This window comes from Amaranthus tricolor, chromosome 12 (genome assembly GCF_026212465.1).
Source record: "Amaranthus tricolor cultivar Red isolate AtriRed21 chromosome 12, ASM2621246v1, whole genome shotgun sequence".
In the NCBI taxonomy this organism is placed as follows: Eukaryota; Viridiplantae; Streptophyta; class Magnoliopsida; order Caryophyllales; family Amaranthaceae; genus Amaranthus; species Amaranthus tricolor.
Genome location: NC_080058.1, coordinates 25,682,803 through 25,697,180, shown reverse-complemented (window position 1 = coordinate 25,697,180; position 14,378 = coordinate 25,682,803). Strand labels below are relative to the sequence as shown.

At 29.1% G+C, this 14,378-nt stretch overlaps 1 long non-coding RNA gene across 3 annotated transcripts; it reads right to left on the bottom strand.

The window, feature by feature from the left end:
- Nucleotides 1-1,510: 1,510 nt before the first annotated feature.
- Nucleotides 1,511-14,157, bottom strand: LOC130796810 (uncharacterized). Of its 3 annotated transcripts, XR_009038758.1 has the most exons (7): nucleotides 13,938-14,157; nucleotides 13,210-13,271; nucleotides 8,317-11,728; nucleotides 6,054-7,878; nucleotides 3,377-3,523; nucleotides 2,372-2,850; nucleotides 1,511-1,855 (listed from the first exon to the last, which is right to left on the bottom strand). It is a non-coding gene; the product is annotated as an uncharacterized LOC130796810 (long non-coding RNA). The 3 variants fall into 3 exon arrangements; XR_009038759.1 differs by lacking the exons at nucleotides 1,511-1,855; nucleotides 2,372-2,850; nucleotides 3,377-3,523 and adding an exon at nucleotides 4,252-5,421 and having other exon boundaries at nucleotides 13,938-14,155; XR_009038760.1 differs by lacking the exons at nucleotides 1,511-1,855; nucleotides 2,372-2,850; nucleotides 3,377-3,523 and having other exon boundaries at nucleotides 7,295-7,878; nucleotides 8,317-8,901; nucleotides 9,217-11,728; nucleotides 13,938-14,149.
- Nucleotides 14,158-14,378: the final 221 nt, after the last annotated feature.

Here is a 14,378-nt window from a genome sequence, read left to right as displayed (position 1 = left end):
AATAATAATAATAATAATAATAATAATAATAATAATAACAATAAAAATAATAACAATAATAATAACAATAATAACACAATAAGTAAATATAAAAAAAATAAATAAAAAGATCAATGAAAAGAAAACGGAAGAGAAAAATTCACTTAGCTGGTGGCGTGCCGTCGAAGTTAAAGATGTTCTTTCTGTTGAATTGCTGATTTGATTCAGGTTGTCGGTCGTTATCTTGTCTAATACTCCCATAAACTGATCCTAGTTGTTTAGTAAATATAAAAAAAAAATTAATGAAAAGATAAATAAAAAAGAAGCAAAGGAAAGAGGACAATGCCTTTCCAAAAATAACCATACTAAAACTAGTAATAATAATAATAATAATAATAATAATAATAATAATAATAATAATATTAATAATAATAATAATAATAATAATAATAATAATAACACTAATAATAATAATAATAATAATAATAATAACAACAATAATAAAAATAATAATTACAATAATAACAATAATAATAATAATAATAATAACAATAATAATAATAATAATAATAAATAATAATAATAATAATAATAATAATAATAATAATAATAATAATAATAATAATAATAATAATAATATAACAATAATAATACAATAAGTAAATATAAAAATAATAAATAAAAAGATCAATGAAAGGAAGAAAGGGAAAAAGGAAAATGCACTTAGCTGGTGGTGATCCTGGTGGCGGGCCGTCGAAGTTGAAGATGTTCTCTCAGTTAAATTGCTGATTTGAAACTGGTTGTCGGTCGTTATCTTGTCCGGTACTTCGTTAAACTGATCCTAGTTGTTGTCTTGCTGGTAGGATACCTACACACAACCAAAAATAACCCTCATAAAAACAATAATAATAATAATAATAATAATAATAATAATAATCATGTAATAATAATGATAACATTAAAAACAATAAAAATAATAACAATGACAATAACATTCAATCACAATCACAATCACAATTACAGTCACAATCACAATCACAATCACAAACACAAGCAAAAGCAAAAGCAAAAGCAAAAGCACAAGCACAAGCACAAGCACAAGCACAAGCACAATCACAATCACAATCAAACGCAATCGCAATCGCAATAGCAAAACCAAACGCAATCGTAATCGCAATCGCAATCGCAAACACAAACACAAACACAAACGCAAACACAAAAACAAACACATACACAATTCCAATCCCAATCCCAATCCCAATCCCAATCCCAAACACAAACACAAACACAAACCCAATCACAATCACAATCACAATCACAAACACAAACACAAACACACACAAACACAAACACAAAAACAATCACAATCACAATCACAATGACAAACACAAACACAAACACAAACAAAAAAACACAAACACAAACAAAAACACCAACACAAACAAAATCACAAACACAAACACAAACACAAACACAAACACAAACCCAATCCCAATCCCAAACCCAAACCCAAACCCAAACCCAAACCCAAACGCAAACACAAACACAATCACAATCACAATCACAAACACACAAACACAAACGCAATCACAAACGCATTAACAAACACAATCACAAACACAAACACAAACACAAACACAAACAATCAAAATCACAATCACAATCACAATTATAATCACAATCACAATCACGAAAAATAATTAAAAAAAATCAATAAAAAGATCAATGAAAGGAAGAAAACGGAAGAGAAAAGTGCACTTAGCTGGTGGCGATCCGGGTGGCGTGCCGTCGAAGTTGAACATGTTCTCTCTGTTGAATTGCTGATTTGAAACTGGTTGCCAGTCGTTATCTTGTCTGATACTCCGATAAACTGATCCTAGTTGTAAAGTAAATATAAAAAAAAAATGAATGAAAAGATAAATCAAAGAGAAGCAAAGGGAAGAGGACAATGTCTTTCCAAAAATAACCATAGTAAAAATAATAATAATAATAATAATAATAATAATAATAATAATAATAATAATAATAATATTAATTATTATTATTATTATTATTATTATTATTATTATTATTTTTATTATTATTATTATTATTATTATTATTATTATTATTATTATAATAATAATAACAATAATAAAAATAATAATTACAATAATAACAATAACAATAATAATAATAATAATAATAATAATAATAATAATAATAATAATAATAATAATAATAATAACTATAATAATAATAATAAATAATAATAATTATAATAATAATAATAATAATGATAATAATAATAATAATAATAATAATAACAATAACAATAATAACACAATAAATAAATATAAAAAAATAAATAAAAAGATCAATGAAAGGAAGAAAACGGAAGAGGAAAATTCACTTAGCTGGTGGCGATCCTGGTGGCGTGCCGTCGAAGTTGAAGATGTTCTCTCTTTTGAATTGCTGATTTGAAACTGGTAGTCGGATGTCTGGTACTCCGATAAACTGATCCTAGTTGTTAAGTAAATATAAAAAAAAAATTAATGAAAAGACAAGTCAAAAGGAAGCAAAGGGAAGAGGACAATATCCTTCCAAAAATAACCATAGTAATAATAATAATAATAATAATAATAATAATAATAATAATAATAATAATAATAATAATAATAACAATAAAAATAATAACAATAATAATAACAATAATAACACAATAAGTAAATATAAAAAAATAAATAAAAAGATCAATGAAAAGAAAACGGAAGAGAAAAATTCACTTAGCTGGTGGCGTGCCGTCGAAGTTAAAGATGTTCTTTCTGTTGAATTGCTGATTTGATTCAGGTTGTCGGTCGTTATCTTGTCTAATACTCCCATAAACTGATCCTAGTTGTTTAGTAAATATAAAAAAAATTAATGAAAAGATAAATAAAAAAGAAGCAAAGGAAATAGGACAATGCCTTTCCAAAAATAACCATACTAAAACTAGTAATAATAATAATAATCATAATAATAATAATAATAACACTAATAATAATAATAATAATAATAACAACAATAATAAAAATAATAATTACAATAATAACAATAATAATAATAATAATAATAACAATAAAAATAATAATAATAAATAACAATAATAATAATAACAATAATAATAATAATAATAATAATAATATAACAATAATAATAATAATAATAATAATAATAATAATAATAATAATCATATAACAATAATAATAATAATAATAACAATAATAATAATAATAATAATAATAATAATAATAATAATAATAATAATAATAACAATAAAAATAATAACAATAATAATAACAATAATAATACAATAAGTAAATATAAAAATAATAAATAAAAAGATCAATGAAAGGAAGAAAGGGAAAAAGGAAAATACACTTAGCTGGTGGTGATCCTGGTGGCGGGCCGTCGAAGTTGAAGATGTTCTCTCAGTTAAATTGCTGATTTGAAACTGGTTGTCGGTCGTTATCTTGTCCGGTACTTCGTTAAACTGATCCTAGTTGTTGTCTTGCTGGTAGGATACCTACACACAACCAAAAATAACCCTCAAAAAAACAATAATAATAATAATAATAATAATAATAATAATAATAATAATAATAATAATAATAATAATAATAATCATGTAATAATAATGATAACATTAATAACAATAAAAATAATAACAATCACAATCACATTCAATCACAATCACAATCACAATTACAGTCACAATCACAATCACAATCACAAACACAAGCAAAAGCAAAAGCAAAAGCAAAAGCAAAAGCACAAGCACAAGCACAAGCACAAGCACAATCACAATCACAATCAAAAGCAAACGCAAACGCAAACGCAATCGCAATCGCAATCGCAAACGCAAACGCAAACGCAAACACAAACACAAACACAAACACATACACAATTCCAATCCCAATCCCAATCCCAATCCCAATCCCAATCCCAAACCCAAACACAAACACAAACACAAACCCAATCACAATCACAATCACAATCACAAACACAAACACAAACACAAACACAAACACAAACACAAACACAATCACAATCACAATCACAAACACAAACACAAACACAAACAAAAAAACACAAACACAAACACAAACACCAACACAAACAAAATCACAAACACAAACACAAACACAAACACAAACCCAATCCCAATCCCAATCCCAATCCCAATCCCAATCCCAAACCCAAACCCAAACCCAAACCCAAACCCAAACCCAAACGCAAACACAAACACAATCACAATCACAATCACAAACACACAAACACAAACGCAATCACAAACGCATTAACAAACACAATCACAAACACAAACACAAACACAAACACAAACAATCAAAATCACAATCACAATCACAATCACAATCACAATCACAATTATAATCACAATCACAATCACGAAAAATAATTAAAAAAAATCAATAAAAAGATCAATGAAAGGAAGAAAACGGAAGAGAAAAGTGCACTTAGCTGGTGGCGATCCGGGTGGCGTGCCGTCGAAGTTGAACATGTTCTCTCTGTTGAATTGCTGATTTGAAACTGGTTGCCGGTCGTTATCTTGTCTGATACTCCGATAAACTGATCCTAGTTGTAAAGTAAATATAACAAAAAATGAATGAAAAGATAAATCAAAGAGAAGCAAAGGGAAGAGGACAATGCCCTTCCAAAAATAACCATAGTAAAAATAATAATAATAATAATAATAATAATAATAATAATAATAATAATAATAATATTAATAACAATAATAATAACAATCACAATTACAATCAATCATAATCACAATCATAATTACAGTCACAATCACAATTATAATCACAATCAGAAACACAAACACAAACATAAACACAAACACAAACACAAACACAAACACAAACACAATCACAAACACAAACACAAACACGAACACAAACACAATCCCAATCACCATCCGAAACACAAAACCAAACCCAAACCCAATACCAATCTCAATCCCAAACCCAATCCCAAACCCAATCCCAAACACAAACACAATCACAAACATAAACACAAACACAAACACAATCACAATCACAATCACAAACAAAAACGCAATCACAAACGCAATAACAAACACAATCACAAACACAAAAGCAATCATAAACGCAATCACAAACACAATCAGAATCACAATCACAATCACAAACACAAACACAAACACAAACACAAACACACACAATTACAATCATAATCACAATCACAATCACAAAAAGTAATTCTAAAAAAAATAAATAAAAACATCAATGAATGGAAGAAAACGGAAGAAGAAAATGCACTTAGCTGGTGGCGATCCTGGTGGCGTGCCGTCGAAGTTGAAGATGTACTCTCTGTTGAATTGCTGATTTGAAACTGGTTGTCGGACATTATCTTGTCTGCTATTCCGATAAACTGATCCTAGTTGTAAATAAAAAATAATCATAATAATAATAATAAATATAATAATAATAATAATAATAATAATAATAATAATAATATTAATAATATTAATAACAATAAAAATAATAACAATAATAATTAACAATCACAATTACAATCAATCACAATCACAATCATAATTACAGTCAGAAACACAATTATAATCACAATCAGAAACACAAACACAAACACAATCACAAACACAAACACAAACACAAACACAAACACAAACACAATCCCAATCACAATCCGAAACCCAAACCCAAACCCAATACCAATCTCAATCCCAAACCCAATCCCAAACACAAACACAAACACAAACACAATCACAAACATAAACTCAAACACAAACACAAACACAATCATAATCACAATCACAAACAAAAACGCAATCACAAACGCAATCACAAACACAATCACAAACACAAACACAATCACAAACACAAACGGAATTATAAACGCAATCACAAACACAATCAGAATCACAATCACAAACACAAACACAAACACACACAATTACAATCATAATCACAATCACAATCACAAAAAGTAATTATAAAAAAAATAAATAAAACCATCAATGAAAGGAAGAAAACGGAAGAGGAAAATACACTTAGCTGGTGGCGATCCTGGTGGCGTGCCGCCGAAGTTGAAGATGTACTCTCTGTTGAATTGATGATTTGAAACTGGCTGTCGGACGTTATCTTGTCTGCTATTCCGATAAACTGATCCTAGTTGTAAATAAAAAAAAATAATAATAATAATAAATATAATAATAATAATAATAATAATAATAATAATAACAATAAAAATAATAACAATAATAATTAACAATCACAATTACAATCAATCACAATCACAATCATAATTACAGTCACAATTACAATCATAATCACAATCAGAAACACAAACACAAACACAAACACAAATACAAACACAATCACAAACACAAACACAAACACAAACACAAACACAAACACAAACACAAACACAATCCCAATCACAATCCGAAACCCAAACCCAAACCCAATACCAATCTCAATCCCAAACCCAATCCCAAACACAAACACAAACACAAACACAATTACAAACAAAAACACAAACACAAACACAATCACAATCACAATCACAAACAAAAACGCAATCACAAACGCAATCACAAACGCAATCACAAACACAAATACAAACACAAACACAATCACAAACACAAACGCAATCATAAACGGAATCACAAACACAATCAGAATCACAATCACAATCATAAACACAAACACGAACACAAACACAAACACAAACACAAACACAAACACAAACACAAACACAAACACAAACACAAACACACACAATTACAATCATAATCACAATCACAATCACAAAAAGTAAATATAAAAAAAATAAATAAAAACATCAATGAAAGGAAGAAAACGGAAGAGGAAAATGCACGTAGCTGGTGGCGATCCTGGTGGCGTGCCGTCGAAGTTGAAGATGTACTCTCTGTTGAATTGCTGATTTGAAACTGGTTGTCGAACGTTATCTTGTCTGCTATTCCGATAAACTGATCCTACTTAAATAAATATAAAAAAAAATTAATGAAAAGATAAATCAAAAGGAAACAAAGGAAAGAGGACAATGCCCTTCCAAAAATAACCATAGTAAAAATAATATTAATAATAATAATAATAATAACAATAACAACAATAATAAAAATAATAATTACAATAATAACAATAATAATAATAATAATAATAATAATAAATATAATAACAATAAAAATAATAATAATAATAATAATAATAATAATAATAATAATAATAATAACAATAATAATAACAATAATAACACAATAAGTAAATATAAAAAAAATAAATAAAAAGATCAATGAAAGGAAGAAAACGAAAGAGGAAAATTCACTTAGCTGGTGGCGATCCTGGTGGCGTGCCGTCGAAGTTGAAGATGTTCTCTCTGTTGAATTGCTGATTTGAAACTGGTTGTCGGACGTTATCTTGTCTGGTACTCCGATAAACTGATCCTAGTTGTTTAGTAAATATAAAAAAAATTTAATGAAAAGATAAATCAAAAAGAAGCAAAGGGAAGAGGACAATGCCTTTACAAAAATAACCATACTAAAACTAATAATAATAATAATAATAATAATAATAATAATAATAATAATAATAACAATAATAAAAATAATAATTACAATAATAACAATAATAATAATACTAATAAATAATAATAATAATAATAATAATAAGTAAATATAAAAAAAATAAATAAAAAGATCAATGAAAGGAAGAAAACGGAAGAGGAAAATTCACTTAGCTTGTGGCGATCCTGGTGGCGTGCCGTCGAAGTTGTAGATGTTCTCTCTATTGAATTGCTGATTTGAAACTGGTTGTCGGACGTTATCTTGTCTGGTACTCCGATAAACTAATCCTAGTTGTTAAGTAAATATAAAAAAAATTTAATGAAAAGATAAATCAAAAGGAAGATAAAGGAAGAGGACAACGCCCTTCCAAAAATAACCATAGTAAAAATACTAATGATAATAATAATAATAATAATAATAATAATAATAATAATAATAATAATAATAATAATAATTACAATAATAACAATAATAATAATAATAATAATAATAATAATAATAATAAAAATAAATAATAATAATAATAATAATAATAATAATAATAATAATAAAAATAATAATTACAATAATAACAATAATAATAATAATAATAATAATAATAATAATAATAATAATTAAAAAAATAATAATAATAATAATAATAACAATAATAACACAATAAGTAAATATAAAAAAAATAAATAAAAAGATCAATGAAAAGAAGAAAACGGAAGAGGAAAATTCACTTAGCTAGTGGCGATCCTGGTGGCGTGCCGTAGAAGTTGAAGATGTTCTCTCTGTTGATTGCTGATTTGAAACTGGTTGTCGGACGTTGTCTTATCTGGTACTGCGATAAATTGGTCCTAGTTGTTTAGTAAATATAAAAAAAATTTAATGAAAAGATAAATCAAAAAGAAGCAAAGGGAAGAGGACAATGCCTTTCCAAAAATAACCATACAAAAACTAATAATAATAATAATAATAATAATAATAATAATAATAATAACAACAACAATAATAAAAATAATAATTACAATAATAACAATAATAATAATAATAATAATAATAAAAATAATAATAATAATAATAAATAATAATAATAATAATAATAATAATAATAATAATAATAATAATCATAATAATAATAAGTAAATATAAAAAAAAATAAATAAAAAGATCAATGAAAGGAAGAAAACGGAAGAGGAAAATTCACTTAGCTTGTGACGATCCTGGTGGCGTGCCGTCGAAGTTGAAGATGTTCTCTCTGTTGAATTGCTGATTTGAAACTGGTTGTTAAACGTTATCCTGTCTGGTACTCCGATAAGTTGATCCTAGTTGTTAAGTAAATATAAAAAAAATTTAATGAAAAGATAAATCAAAAGGAAGAAAAAGGAAGAGGACAACGCCCTTCCAAAAATAACCATAGTAAAAATAATAATAATAATAATAATAATAATAATAATAATAATAATAATAATTACAATAATAATAATAATAATAATAATAATAATAATAATAATAATAATAATAATAAATAATAATAATAATAATAATAACAATAATAATAACAATAATAACACAATAAGTAAATATAAAAAAAAAATGAAACGATCAATGAAAGGAAGAAACGGAAGAGGAAAATTCACTTAGCTGGTGGCGATCCTGGTGGTGTGCCTTCGAAATTGAAGATGTTCTCTCTGTTGAATTGCTGATTTGAAACTGGTTGTCGGTCGTTATCTTGTCTGGTACTCCGATAAACTGATCCTAGTTGTTAAGTAAATATAAAAAAAAATAATGAAAAGATAAATCAAAAGGAAGAAAAGGGAAGACGACAATGCCCTTAGCTGATGGCTATCCTGGTAGCGTGCTGTCGAAGTTGAAGATGTTCTCTTTGTTGAATTGCTTATTTGAAACTTGTTGTCGGTCGTTATCGTGTCCGGTACTCCGATAAACTGATCCTAGTTGTTGTCTTGCCAGTAGGATACCTACACACAACCAAAAATAACCATGGTATAATAATAATAATAATAATAATAATAATAATAATAATAATAATAATAATAATAATGACAATAATAATAATAATAATAATAATAATAATAATAATAATAATAATAATAATAATAATAATGACAATAATAATAATAATAATAATAATGATAATAATAATAATAATAATAATTACAATAATAACAATAATAATAATAATAACAATAAAATTAACACAACTAATTTATTTAATAATTTAGATTAGATCTAATAATGAACAATAAAAATTATTTAATTTGTTGGGAATAAAATAATGCATATCTCAAAATAAGAATTGATAAATTGATGAAGAACCCTAATATTAAGAGGGGTGAAAACTGAAAATGAATGGGTTGATAAAATTTATAAACTTATGGATGCTGTTGATGGATATATTCCAATTCCTACTAGACAACAAATGAGTTCTTCATCAATTCTTCAAGTGCTAAATAACGGGTTCTTCATCAATTCTTCAAAAGGTAATAATGCAAAACCAGCTAAGGATGAAAAGTTTGGAAGTAAGATTAATGACACAGCCAGCCTTAACCTCAGGAAGCAAAGACCGATGACGATAACGAACGATAACAATAATGATAACAATAATAACAATAATAATAATAATAATAATAATAATAATAATAATAATAATAATAATAATAAGACCACAATTGCTTTCTAACTCTATATTCAATTACTCAGGACTAAGTTAGAAAGGTTACCAAAAAAACTTTAAAGGGAACATGAACCATGTGTGCCTAACCTCAAAACATACCTCAGCCCATGGTTCAGTACAAACTAATGAAGATGCACCTCAACCTCACTCAACTCATAAGGATGAAGATCACACAAAGAATCAAGGTTATCATACAAAGAACAACACAGCAAACCCACATACACATCAGAATGCTTAGGAAGAACAGAAAACAGCAGCAGGTCAAAATAGCAAGACACCCGCTGACCAGCTTACTTTGCAGCGTGGTTTGAGCCTTAACCAAGGAGACCTGGGGCCAAACAACCATGGAAACGTGATCTCCATACATGGACCAAGCCATCAAGGTCCAAGATCCATGCTGGAAGCGCACACAATCACTTGGAACGGAAGCCCAAAGGAACCCAATCGCAGATCAGAACAGCCCATACAGACCATACAGAACAGCACAGCAGCTAGCGACCAAGCCACCTTGCACGACACGTGGAGACCAGACCTGTGCACCCAGGACCTGGACTAATGTAGAAATGGAATCTTGGCACATGGACCTAGCCATCAAGGGCCAAGAACCCTATTGATGACTCACACAACTCTCTAAAATCCATGTGCAAGGTTTCCCAGTCAGCAGGCTGGTGCTGAAATCAGAATCAGTGTTCTGACTTAGTTTTATGCTTCTGTTTTGTGTTTTTAAAACACATGATGTAATGCACGTGATGTTATTAGCCGTTAGCTAGCTAGAAAACTATAAATATAGGTTGTCTCTCATGTACATTCATTAAGTTTGGTGATTAATAAGAATTCTTCTTCATTTCCTCAAGGTTATATTCCTCTCCTTTGTGTGTGTTTGTCATTACAATCTCAGCTTTGCAAGAACGTGTGGAACATCTTCTACACTCTAATTGTGGAACAATTTAGAGTGTCATCTTCCCTTATTTGAGTGGAACTCGAGGGAGGGTGTGGGGGGTCATTTCTCGTTGGTGAGTAAAGCCAAATCAGAGGGTGACCAAGGCTGGCCTGAAAACCAAGAATTGGTTTCTTGGGTTGATTGGCGGTTGTTTTGTGTGAGTTTGAGTCAATCATCCTCCACGTAATGCAGAGGACTGATTGTGTGCAAGATTAAGAGTCCGGAGGACCCAATCTCGGTGCAGAACACTAACTAAAGCACAACAAAACAATATCACACAATAGGCTACACTAAAACAAACACAATAAGTAAATATAAAAAAAATAAATGAAAAGATAAATGAAAGGAAGAAAAGGGAAGAGGACAATGCCCTTAGCTGGTGGCTATCCTGGTGGCGTGCCGTCGAAGTTGAAGATGTTCTCTCTGTTGAATTGCTGAATTGAAATTGGTTGTCGGTCGTTATCTTGTCTGGTACTCCGATAAACTGATCCCAATTGTTGGTTTGCCGGTAGGGTACCTACACACAACCAAAAATAACTAAAGAAAAAACGGGGTGGGGTATACTGTAGAAGGCTAGCAGTTAAAGCCAGCAATCGCGGATCCAGGGTTCATAGTCCCATGGGGCAACAACAACTGGACGAAATTTCGACAGAATTTCGCTTGTAAAGTGAACATCTAAAATATTTTTTATTTCTCCAAAATGACATATAAAAGCGATATAATCCCAAAGAAAAACTAAAAAATATCATGCAATTCTTGAATCTTGAATACTAGCTTGATGAACCCAAGTACCAAAACCATTGTAGCTTTATGTTTGTTATGCATTTGTTGGTTAACTAACGTGTTCCTTCAGTTCTAAAATTTTAAATATTTAATAAAATTAACTCAACTAATTTATTTAATAATTTAGATTAGATCTAATAATGAACAATAAAAAATTATTTAATTTGTTGGGAATAAAATAATGCATATCTCAAAATAAGAATTGATAAATTGATGTAGAACCCTAATATTAAGAGGGGTGAAAACTGAAAATGAATGGGTTGATAAAATTTATAAACTTATGGATGTTGTTGATGGATATATTCCAATTCCTACTAGACAACAAATGAGTTCTTCATCAATTCTTTAAGTGCTAATAATGGGTTCTTCATCAATTCTTCAAAAGGTAATAATGCAAAACCAGCTAAGGATGAAAAGTTTGGGAGTAAGATTAATGACACAGCCAGCCTTAACCTCAGGAAGCAAAGACCGAAAGAAAATAAGAAATCCAACTGCTTAATTATTCTCTGCTAGTTTCCGTATTTCTCGCCAGTAATCACGGTAAGATGCTAATCCAAAATCGAAAACCCCCGTCAACAATAGTAAAGAAAAACAAAAACCATAGTGAAGAATCCAAAATCAGTAAAACCCACCAAAATAAATAAATCAAAAACCAATTAATTCATTCAAAGAATCAATGAAACCATCAAATCAAAAAAGATATGGAAATTCAAAAATAAAACCCTTTAAATTAGTTTCACTTTCTTTCTCTTCATCTTGAGACTACCTTTTAAATAGATGATGGAGTGGGATTATTTAAGACTTAGATTAAGATTGAAAATTAGAACATAAAGATTAAGGCAAACAAATGTTTAGGGTTGACTTTTCAATATTATGCTAATATTGAGAAGACAAAGAAGAGGCATTATAGACTTTTAGGCTTTAGCTAAGAAAACTGATTTGCACAAAAATAAAAGTGTTGGAATTTAATTCTCACAGGACTGTGTAAAAGAAACAAATTCCAATTAAGGCATACGATTGCATATGTGCTATATCACACATTATTTCTTAATCTCGTAACAATTTTCAACTTAGTTACTCAAAATTAGTCCATGTTTCACTTTACAAAAAACATCCATAAACGTCATATGCATAAAAAGAAAACAGCTGTTACACTATACAGCTACTAGAAAATCCATAAACCTCAAATTCCAAGAGCAGGAGACTCATTCTAACCTTAGCTGCTCGGATGTTAGCATGATGAACCTTAGTGCCAGATTCCCTTTTAGTAGAATCCTCTGCATTTTCAAATCAAAGTAAAGAATCAACAAACAGAAAATCATGATACCTTAAAGTATCAAGCCTAAAAGATCAACAATGTTCAACACACTAAGAAAATGATAGTCTACCCTTCCATTCAAATCCGGGTGAAAAATAATCTACAAATATAACACATCTTTAATCCCTTCTTTCAGGCAAAAGCACCTTCCCACACTTACAATCTCCATCATTTTCAACAGTATCAAGATGTTGTAGGCTTTACGTCTTATACTGTTATACATATTATTAGGAAATGAAACATGTAAGGTTAAGCATCACTGATGTTGATCATTTTCTGGAAAACATCTAAACCTGTGTAAAAACAGTTTTCAAACTGCTATTCTAGCGAGTACAATTAAGTATAGCTATGCAATTTCTAACGGACGAGTGCCGTTGACGATTTCGCCACATCATGTCATCGAAATTCAAATAGATTATCGCATAGCAGATAGATTTGAAACCGCATAACTGGTAAATTTCACATACCTAAAAATTTAAAACATCTAATCAAGAAATCATCGCTAAATAAGAAACTCAGTCGGAAACAAATTTTAGGGTTTTTGCTGGGACAACAAACGAACACTCAATTTATGATATTAAATGATGTTAAACTTCTGAGAACCACAAAAATGAGAACCACAAACCTGCCCAGACGTCGGTTGCCGGAATTCCGTTGGTGGGAAGAGAACGAACACCGGCGGCGGTGAGTTCCTACGGAGAGGGAATAGTGATAGCCGTTTATGGAATATGGCCGTTGGGAATATAGCCGTTTATGTAGCCGTCCGCAAGTACTTATGTATTCATGGTGAGGCGCTACCTTGGACTTATAATCTCATCAATTTTCATTATCTCGTGGCTTAATTTAAGGTTAGCTGCTTCTTAATATGTGTTTTTCTCCCTTTGTAGGGTTATGTCAAATGCTATGTAACAGTGGTTTTAAAAATGTAAATGTAAAAGTGAGAAAGGCTATCTCTTTTGATACTACAAATGTGTGAAAACTTCACTCGATATATATCTAGTAACTAAGTATGACTCTAAATCCTAGAGCTAAGGGATAATTCACAATTTAATCACAAATGTAGGAT